Source organism: Pteropus alecto, unplaced genomic scaffold, assembly GCF_000325575.1.
Source record: "Pteropus alecto unplaced genomic scaffold, ASM32557v1 scaffold313, whole genome shotgun sequence".
Lineage (NCBI taxonomy): Eukaryota > Metazoa > Chordata > Mammalia > Chiroptera > Pteropodidae > Pteropus > Pteropus alecto.
In genome coordinates this window covers 2383681-2393894 of record NW_006434832.1, presented here as the reverse complement: position 1 = coordinate 2393894, position 10214 = coordinate 2383681, and the positions used below count along the sequence as shown (strand labels likewise).

General features: G+C 42.1%; 1 pseudogene; it reads right to left on the bottom strand.

The window, feature by feature from the left end:
• Window positions 1–220: 220 nt before the first annotated feature.
• On the bottom strand, window positions 221–339 carry LOC112478446 (annotated as a pseudogene).
• Between the last annotated feature and the right edge of the window lie 9875 nt (window positions 340–10214).

The following is a 10214-nucleotide window of genomic DNA, read 5'->3' as shown; positions in this document are numbered from 1 at the left end:
TCACCCTCAAGAACTTACTATAGAAAACCTTGTAACGAAGGTCTGCTGACAAATACGTTCAACCATCTTTGTTTCATCTTCATTTTTATTTATTTATTTTAATCACTTAATTAATTTTTTTTAGGCTAGGCAACCTTTGGTTGACCTCACAGATTGCAAGAACCTTGTCAGCTTATAATCCCTTATTTATTTATTTGTTTGCTTGTTTGTTTGTTTTTTGCTCCTACAGCACCTGGTCTTCCTAGGTGGTCTCCCATCCAAGTACTAACCAGGCCCGACCCTGCTTAGCTTCCAAGATCAGACAGGATTGGGCTTGTTCAGGGTGGCATGGCCGTAACTGTTTCACCTTCATTTTTAATGATATTTCTTAGATATGATTTCCAGGTTGACAGGTTTTTCCTTTTAGTACATTAAAGATGTGGTTGCATGGTTTTCTGGCCTCTACTGTTTCTTTTGTTGTTGTTACATTTCAAAACCACCTTTATTCTGTGTGAAGACCTAATACAATGCATTAAAGCAACTTAAGACAAGACATAGCCCCACTAAATCTATAGCTCAAACAAAATGTCAAGGAGGCATGCTCGCCCACCCGCCACCCTCACCCCAGCCTCCATTATTTCTGATTAGAAGTCAGTGTCCTACGATAGATGATTGGCTAAAGAAGCTGTGGTACATATATACAATGGAATATTATTCAGCTATAAGAAGAGATAAAATACTGCCATTTGCAACAACGTGGATAGACCTCGAGATAATCCTGCTAAGCAAAATAAGCCAGACAGAAAAAGTTGAAAATCACATGATATCACTTATATGTGGGATATAAACCTAAAAGCAACAAATGAACAGGACAAACAAACAGAGACTCATGAACACAGACAATAGACTAGTGGTTACCAGAGGGTAGCGGGGAGAGGGAAGGGGGAGGTAGATGGGGTAAAGGGGGTCAAATACGTGGTGACAGAAAGAAATCTAACTATGGGAGGCGAACACACAATGTAAATATATATATGCCTCACTGTTAAAATGTACAGATGAAATTTCTTGGATTTTGTTAACCAATGTCACCATGAAAAAATTAATTAATTAATTTTTAAAAAAGAAGAAGAAGTCAGCCATCACTTACATTCTTGTTCCCCTCTCTTTTCCCTCTGGGTTTTTTTTTCCTTTTTAATCTTTTATTTTGAAATTATATTTATAGTTATGGAAAATTATATTTATGGAAAAGTTGCAAAATACTAACGAGAATCACCTTTTATCATTTACTCAGTTTCCCCTAACTTTTACTTTTTATATTACCGTACATAATTATCAAACACAGGAAACTAATGTTGATACAATACTATTAACTAATCTACCTTCAGTATTTGAATTTTGCCAATTTTGCCCATTAATGTCCTTTTTCCAGTTCCAGGATCCATCCAGTCCAGGATCCCACACTGCGTTGTCATCACGTCTCCTTCGATCCGTGACGTTTTCTCAGTCTTTCTTTCCTTTCATCGCCTTCACACTTTTGAAGAGTCTGGGTCAGTTATTTTGTCCTTCACTTTGGGTTTGTCTGATGCTTTCTCATGATTACTTTGAGACATTCTGGACAAGAATACCGCAAAAATGATGTGCCTCGTCAGTAAACCGTATCAGGAGACACTTGATGACAATATGTCTTATTATTTATCACTTTAACTTTGATCATGTGGGTAAGGTGGTATCTGCCAGGTTTCTTTGCTATAAAGTTACTATTTTTCTCCGTAATTAATAAGTATTTTATAGGAAGATACTTTAATTCTGTGCAAATATCCTGTTTGTCTTCACGTTTTATCCACTAATTTTAGCATCCGTCAATGGTTCTTGACTGAAATCAATTACCATGGTGTTTGAATAAATGTGATTTTCTATTTCTCTTTTCCTTCCGCAGCTATTACTTGGTATTCCATGGTAAGGAAGAGCTGCCCCTTCTCTCTCATTTTAAAAATTCAGTTATTTATTTATATCAGTATGAATTCATGGATATTTACTTCATTCTCCGAGTTATAATGTATTATTATCATTATTTATTTTGTTGCTCAAGTTGTCTCTATCTCTGCTTTTAAGTTTTTTCATTATCTTTGGTTTTTCAGCAGCTTCACTATAAGGTGAACAGGTGCTGTTTTCTTTGCATTTATCCTGTTTGGAGTTGGTGAGACTCTCGGATACATAAGAGGTTTATTTTTCACCAAATATAAGAACTTTTTAGCCGTTATTTCTTCAAATGTTTTTTTCTGCCCATTAGCTTTACTCTTTACTTTCTGAAACTCCAATTATACATATTTTAGATATTATCTAAATATTTATTATTATAAATATTTATATAATTGTAAATATTTAGATAGTATCCCACAGGCCACTAAGGCTCAGTTCTTTTTTTTAATCATTTCTTTGTTTTTCAGGTTAAGTAGTCGATTGATCTCTCTTTTGCAGTTTCTAATATGCTGTTAAGTCTATCCAGGGACTATTTGGACATTGTGTTTTTAAATTTTAAAATTTCTCTTCATTCTCTTTTGTAGTTTCAGTTTCTCTGCTGAGATTCCCTATATCTTCAATCATTATGTCTACATTTTCCTTTAAGTCCTTAAACATGTTCACAGTGGCTATTTAAAAATTCTTGTCCGCTAATTCTGACTCATCTCAGGGTCTATTTCTCTTTCTTTTTTTAAATCATGGGTCCCAATTTCCTGCTTCTTCACATGTATAGCAATATCAAATTATATACTAAACATCGTGAATCATTCATTTTAGAGTTTATGTTTTTTCCCTTGAAGAGTTTGAGTTTTGTTGTATTACTCAATTAAATGACTGACAGATTAGTTGATATAGTCTTGGTTTTACTCTTTTTCAGGGCTGGTCTTTTATTTTATCCTTAGTCTTAGGGTTTGGTTTTTTATTGTAGAACATGGACCTTACTCCTAAGGTGTTAACTTTCTGTATCACCTAAGTGCCTGAGTTGTTCAGTGAGATCTCTTCACTTTGAGCTGAAACTCCAGCATCTCTAAGCCAGGTGCAACCCCGTGTTCTACTCTAGCTCTCTGCTCCAGCTCTCAACTGCTCTCAGCTAAACCTTGCAGAATCTCACTATGTGCAGCCCATTCCTCATCTAAAGACTCTGGTTAACACCCATGCAGACTTCTGCGGGCACCTCTCTGTTCAGCTTCTTCCTCTCTAAAAGCCCGCCTCACCAATCACAGCTTCCTCAGTGGTCCTGAACTCTAATCTATTGCTGTTCAGCTCAGTGGGACCATCATGCACTTCCTAGGCTCCATCTTTTTGAACTATAATCCAGAAAGTTCCCCCAGGCAGAAAGCTGGGTAGTTGTAGGGCTCACTTCATGTGTTTCCCTTCCCTTGAGGATTATAATTCTGCTTTGCCTATGTTCAGTGTCAAAAGCAGTTCTTCAGATGTTTTATCTAAATTCATTATTGTTTACTGTGGGAGAGCAAGTTCCACATCAATCACTTTGTCGTAGTCAGAAGCAGAAGTTCTGTGGTGATTAATTTATTTATCCACCTCTTCTACCATTACTGGATGGTGAGATGCTTGAATGTGTTATCTTTATAGACCCAAGTAGGTCCTCAGTAAATAAAAGAATCACTTCCGCTTCCTATTTTTTTAAATTCTTAGCAGCTTTGATAGTTAATTTTAATAAAATATTAATTAAACACTGATGTTGGGAGACCTGAGTTTTTACTCTGTGATTTGCCCGATGCCATACTCCCCAGCTGATAGAACCATGTAGGGGTATCCAACGCATGATGGATTAAAAAAAAAAAAAAAAAATCTTTTCCAAGATCTATTTAAGAGGCATAAGTCACATTATCTGGCCACTTGCCTGGCCTTGGCCAGGCTGACACCAAAATAGGGATCCTTCACCTGTGATCTCATTAATAGCTGCCACCTCAGGAAAGCCCCACTCCTATTGAGTTCCTCACTGTCACTACCATAAATTGGAGGAACCAGGTTCATGGCCGTTTCCTGGATCTCTTGCTTTCAAGATCATGCTTAATTTCCCCCTTTGTACTAAGAGGCAGAAAGTCTCCAGATTCAGGTCCTTGCCCCACCTCTTACTAGTCAGATGGTCTTGAGAAAGTCTCCAAATCCTCTCTATACTTGTTTTCCTTCTCCGTGAAAAATAACTACCTGTTCCTTGCCCTTTTCCTCACCCCCACTCCCACTCCCACCCCCACATTATACCCTCCCAACACACATACCTGTTATGAGGTTCTATGAGACCACAGATATGAAAGTCCCTGGGAATTTGAAAAGCACAGAGGAATATGTTCTTACGATTGTTATTATGGAGAAATTACAGCCCTCTCAACGTAAATATATTCCTCTAATTTAAAGAAGCTAAGTATGGAGTAACATATTCATTGGCTCAGAATCTTATCCTCCCACACATTTGGCAGAGATTCTTCTGTCCATTGAGAGAGGGATGACCCAGCTGTTCCTCTGGCTTGAAGGAAATTGGGCTTTTCAGAGTTCACACTGACTAAAAATGACATAACTTGGAATTCTGGGCTCTGGGGAGCTATCTTAGAAACTACTCCTAGATTTTGATCAAGGTAGTGGTGGAGGGATGAGCTCAGCCTTGGCGTTTGACATTTACAAGCACGTACTAGGCACCTCCTGTGCGCCAGGTGCTTCTCAGCATATTGAGGATGCAGAAGTGAAGAACACCAAGCCCTGCCTTCCCAGAGCCTGAGCCCAGCTGGGCCTGAGACAATCGAATTCTGTTTTGGAGTGCATCTTCATGTGAGCCAGACCCTACTGAGAAGAACAAGTGAGAACTCAAGGATTTTCTGTCTCCGTTCAGCATACAAGGTACTATCTGGCCAAGCCTAGATTCAAGCTCTGTGCCCACAGAGGGCATCACATGATCACTTACACCCATCTCAGACCAATCCAGACACCTTCCCCACCCAACTCCCGAGCCAAGATGACATCTCATTCTGATAACAGAGCTGCCGTTGGGCTTCTGGCCCCAAATTCCTGTTCTGGTATCTTTCTGAATCCCCAGTCACCCTCCTTGCGACTCTGCTCCAGTAGATCTAAACTTGCAGCTTGGCTCCACCATGTGTTTTAGACCTCTCAAGCCCTCCTTACTCACTTCCTTAAGAGACAGGGTAAAGTAATGTCTACACAATAGTTAAATTGTGTAGTTAAATTGTACCATTTGCTCACATTTTTCTAATATTTACTATATGCCAGTCACTGTGCTAAATGGCTTACATTAATTTTTTCATTTTAATCTCCATTTTACAGATGGGGAAACTGAAGCTTAGTATAGTTAGGTAACTCACCCAGGATCGTCCTTTTCCTTAAAAAAGCCTTTTCCCTGCCTGCTCACCCACTGAGGCGGCTCTATTTCTAGGCCTTGACCACTTCCTGTCTTGACTATTACAAGAATATACCAGCCATGCCCAGCTGACTCCTGAGATATGACAGCCACACCGGAAAAACCAAGATCTGGGCCAAACAGAGGGCCCCTAGGAATTAGCTTTTCCCTAAAAGAATGACAAAGAGTAGAATGACTGTGAGCTGGGAGTATAAACAACAGTATGCCTCACTTCCTTGTGGCTCTGGATGTTTCCGACCCAGTAAGACCTGCAGCCCTCAGCCCTGACCTGGAAGCCACGAGGACTAGGTGGGGAGTGGAAGGGGAGAGCCCGCACCTCCTTCACTCCTACCAGGACCCCTGGCAGGAGAGCACCTCGACCTCTCTGCGCCACCCCCTCCTCTCTACCCCTCCTGCTCCATTCTCCTCTCCTCGGGGCCTCAGACACCTGCGACTACCCCAAAGGCTCTGTTCCCCATCCCTGGGTAGTTACTCACAACTGCCGTTTGTCTGTCTTCCTGACCCCGTGTCTGTGGTGCTTCCCTAAGAACTCTCATAGCCACCCCCTAAATGCTCAGAAGATGTATGTGGTCAACAACACGAATGCCCTGTTTTTCTGGAGCGTTCCTTTGCCCGCGTCACAAAATGAAATTATGTTTCTAACCGCTTCAGAATTCTACTGGGCAATCCACTGAGTAAGGTTTAAGCTAAGATGATAGAGCGGTGACAACTTCAGAGCTGTCATTTATTGAGGGCTTATTATGTGCCAGGCACTGTGCTAAATGCTTCGTACCTATTACCTTGTAAAATCCTCACAACACGCCTTAATGAAATAGGTATTGTTTTTACCCCCACTTTACAGATGAGGACACTGGGGTACAGAGAGGCATAGTCACTTGCCCAAGGTCACTCACTGGTGAACCGTAGTCTCAGGTCTAAACCCTGGCATTCTCCATACCCAGGAGACTTCAATGCTTACACCCCCAAAAAAGTAATTAATAATGGACATGGGTGGCAGGTGACCATGGGTGACCTTTGGGGTAGGGGGACAGAACTCTAAAGTCCCTTAAAAACTAATTGTAGCACGTTGGAAGATGGGAGAGATGCACATGATAGACACTGAAGGTACATGGAATTAGCTACGTAGATAAGACAGAAGTCCCAGCTCTATCTATCTGTGGCCGGTTTTTAATTATATTTTTATCAAGCTAGAAAACAAAGTGAATAAAAAATATGAGCATGGTTATGTAGCAAGACCACTCCTTACAAGTCCAAATCCTCAGAAAAAAGAAATGCTGAACCATGTCCCCCTAAGCTGCAAATCGCATCACACGAGTGACTCACTGCAACCCCTCTCTACCCTCAATATCCTCTTCCCCCTCCATCTCTTCCTCCAACAACCCGCAAAATTTATCTCAACCAGATGCCACAAAGAAAAAACCAGAAGGATAGGGTCACCAGGGAGACATTCTCTCATTCTACCTTCCCACCTGAGCCCAAAGCAGCATTCCTATTTCCTTTGAGTTCAATTTTTAGATTCTTGCTCCCTGGGAAGGGTCTCTGACTCAGATCCCATCTCTGGTCCCTTCCTTACTCCAAATCACCTTGGTACTTCTGCCCTGATTTTGTTACATGCTGTCTTGATTTTTTTTAACCTGTTGGCAGGTTTATACCAAAGGACCCCAGCGCTTTGCTCTCTGCTGCCTTACGTAAGCCTATCATCAGGACGTTTGGTGGCAGAAATGATACACAACAGCCAAATAAAGACAAGCTTTGGGAAGAGAGGAGAGAAAAAGAAATTAGAGACCTTATTGCTGGAAGGGACTTCCAGAATGTCCTTGACTACTTCAAAAGCAAACTGAAACCTGGAATGAGAAATTGACTTGACAAGGTGACAAACTACATGGCATGGGGCAGAGGGACCGGGAGGGGCCAGGAGGGGCCAGGAAAGGCAAGGGCTCTATAGCTGGTGCTTAGGAATGCAGACTTAGGCAGCAAGAGGACGTGGGTCTGATTCCTGAAGCTTCCACCCATTCACTGAGTGCCCCTGTGAGAGCTACTTAGCCTCTATCAGCCTCTGTTTCCTAATTTATAGAATGAGGATAATTGCACCTGCCACAGGAGAAGTCACTGGGAAGAGTAACCCAACAACGCAGGCAAAGCACATGGGAGAGCATTAGCACAAAGTGAGTATGCAGTAAAGGCAGTAATGTCAATTATTACGAATATTACTTCCCTGTCCATTTGTTTCCCAGGTACTTCTACTATTTTGTGGGTATCCCAGAAGAATAATAGTTGCTTCATTTTCCTTCTTTGGCTAAAGCCTTTTGCCTAGACTCCCCTTCTCCCCTGTGGAATTAACATTGATTGAGTCCTTACTATGTGTTATGGACACTATTTTAAGTGTTTACAGGTATTACTCATTTGACCCTTGGAATAACCAAATGAGGCCAGGACTACTATTACCCCATTTTATAGACCAAGAAATTGAGGCTTGGAGAAGTTGAGAAACTTGCCCGAGGTCACACAGCTTGTGAGTGTAGACCCATCCTGACCCTGCGACTAAACTCCTCACCACTGTCCCCTATTGCCTCCATGAATGTGTCACAATCAGTCATCCACTATGGTTTGTTTCAAGACCAGCTCCTCTTCCTCCAAAGAGCCTTCTCTGATCTCTTAACTGCAAATAATCCTGCTTCTCCCTTTAAAATCACCCTCCCCTTCTTTGTTAGTATCTGTCTGACAGTCTTTGCCTTCCACTTGGTATTTGTTATTTGTGTTCAGTACATGCCTTAGCTTATCTATCAATTCTGCTACTCCTCGAGGGCAAGGACCAAGCTCTATGCAATTTTATAAACCTCAAAGGCCTGGCAAAATGCCAGCTGCCGTTACAAGAAATTAGACCCTGGCAAAATATCAGAAAGATGAAATTCTAAATCAGAACAAAAACTTGCAGTGGCAACAATAAAATGCATTATGTAAATACTTGTGAAACTAACTGCAGTATACAGGAACTCTCTCCACATTCCAACTGTAACCAAGCTTTTGAACGCTAGATCTTCGACCTCTGGCTTGTCCTTAACATGGAGAGCACAGAGGGACTGAGTCGAGAGCTGAAATGTGGGTGGGAATGGAATGGAAGAAAGGGTAAGGCCAGGTGGCCAGTTTTTTTAATCTCCTTTGAAGCCTGAGGGCCAGGAAGATGAGGGAGCCCTGCGACCACACTGCCAGATGGGCTGTTTCACATCCTCAGATGCCGAGGACAAAGCCTCACACACCGCGAAGCAAACTGAGACAAGGACACCTCCAACCCCCTGTCCCTACATTAACCGTAGCCCTTGGTTACAAAATGACACATCTGTCCCTAATAACTACCACCGTATAAGATTTACATAAATGCAAAAGGACTAAGATTTTTTTTTAGAAAATGTACATACGCTGTGGGGTATAACCAAAACCTTGTGAGATGAGAATCATCCCCATTTGACAGTGGACTCTATTGTAAGCAAAGTTCAACGGTTAGGACAGTGGGCATGTGAGTGCTGACCATGAGGAGATTCATATCCAAAGAAACCCACACCTCTGAGGGAGGAAGCCCAGTGGAGGCCATCGGCACCTGATAAAGGAACAGGGGAGCAGAAGCAACCGCAGGGGTGCGAGGAGCCTGTGGGCTCTCAGCTCCAGCTTGGCGGCCTGGGCTCCATGCAGGTCCAGCGGCCAGGAGCAAGATCTAGAGGACCTTGATAGGAATCCTTATTTGGCTAAAAGTAGGGGAAGTAAAAGGTGGAACTGCCCCTCGCAAACTAAGTGTGACCCAAGGAATGGCTGAGGAAGAGGTGGAAGCGAAGAGGGTCTTGGGAGAAGGAGGTGGACTGCCACAGGGCTCAGGGCAGCCCGGAAGGAAGGCTGGCCGCACCAGATGCAACGTCAAAACTCTCAGGGGGAAGTAAAACAGGATCCCACAAAGGCTCTGCAACCGTGGTTCTTAATCTATTCTGAGTCCCTTATCTCTTTGAAAATGTGGTAAAAGTGACAAGTTCTCTTCTGGAAAAAAAGAGCATAAATGTGTCCACAAGGGTCTTCATAGTGAAGAATCTCTATTCCTGTCGGCAGAGGAATGGCTGGTACTCACAAATGAACTGCAAACAACTAAACTAGGAAACAGGTGGGGAAGGGGCACCCAAGAGGCTGAGGGAGCTGAGGGAAGAGAGCTCTGTAGGGTTCTTATCCATAATGGCTGGAAGGAGGGGCAACGGAAAACTAATTATGAACTTAAGACTGGGGCATGGGACTGTGAGAACAAGACCAAGAAGGTGTAAGTCCAAAAGGAGATGAAATTTTTGTAATGTTATAATTAACAAAAATAGCCTGTCCACAAGAGCAAGAAGAGCAGGAAGGACACAGTTCTTGGTGGTAGTAGGACTCCCCGACCTCTATTTTGACCTCAGTTCTCAGTTCTATCTTTTCTGTCAAGATTTATTTCCAGACTCTAAAGTGTGAAACTCCATTGCTAAGAAGGAACTAAACCCCAAGACAGAACAAGTTAGACAGCAACTGGCCACGTTAAATAGATTCAAGAATCTTGGCCCTAGAACAGGCACCTACTAAGACGTACTTACCTGAAGAAAGAGAAGTCAACTTCTCTCATGGGGAATGGTCTTAGATCTTTTCTGGGTCATTTTGGAAGACAAACCCAGGACCAGCCCATTTTTTAAATGGATCATTTGTTTGTTGCTGTTGTTGTTGTTGTTGTTGTTGTTGTTGAGTTGTATGAGTTCTTTGTATATTTTGGATATTACACTTAAGGTTCTAAACACATATACACAATAAGGGTGAAAATAAAACA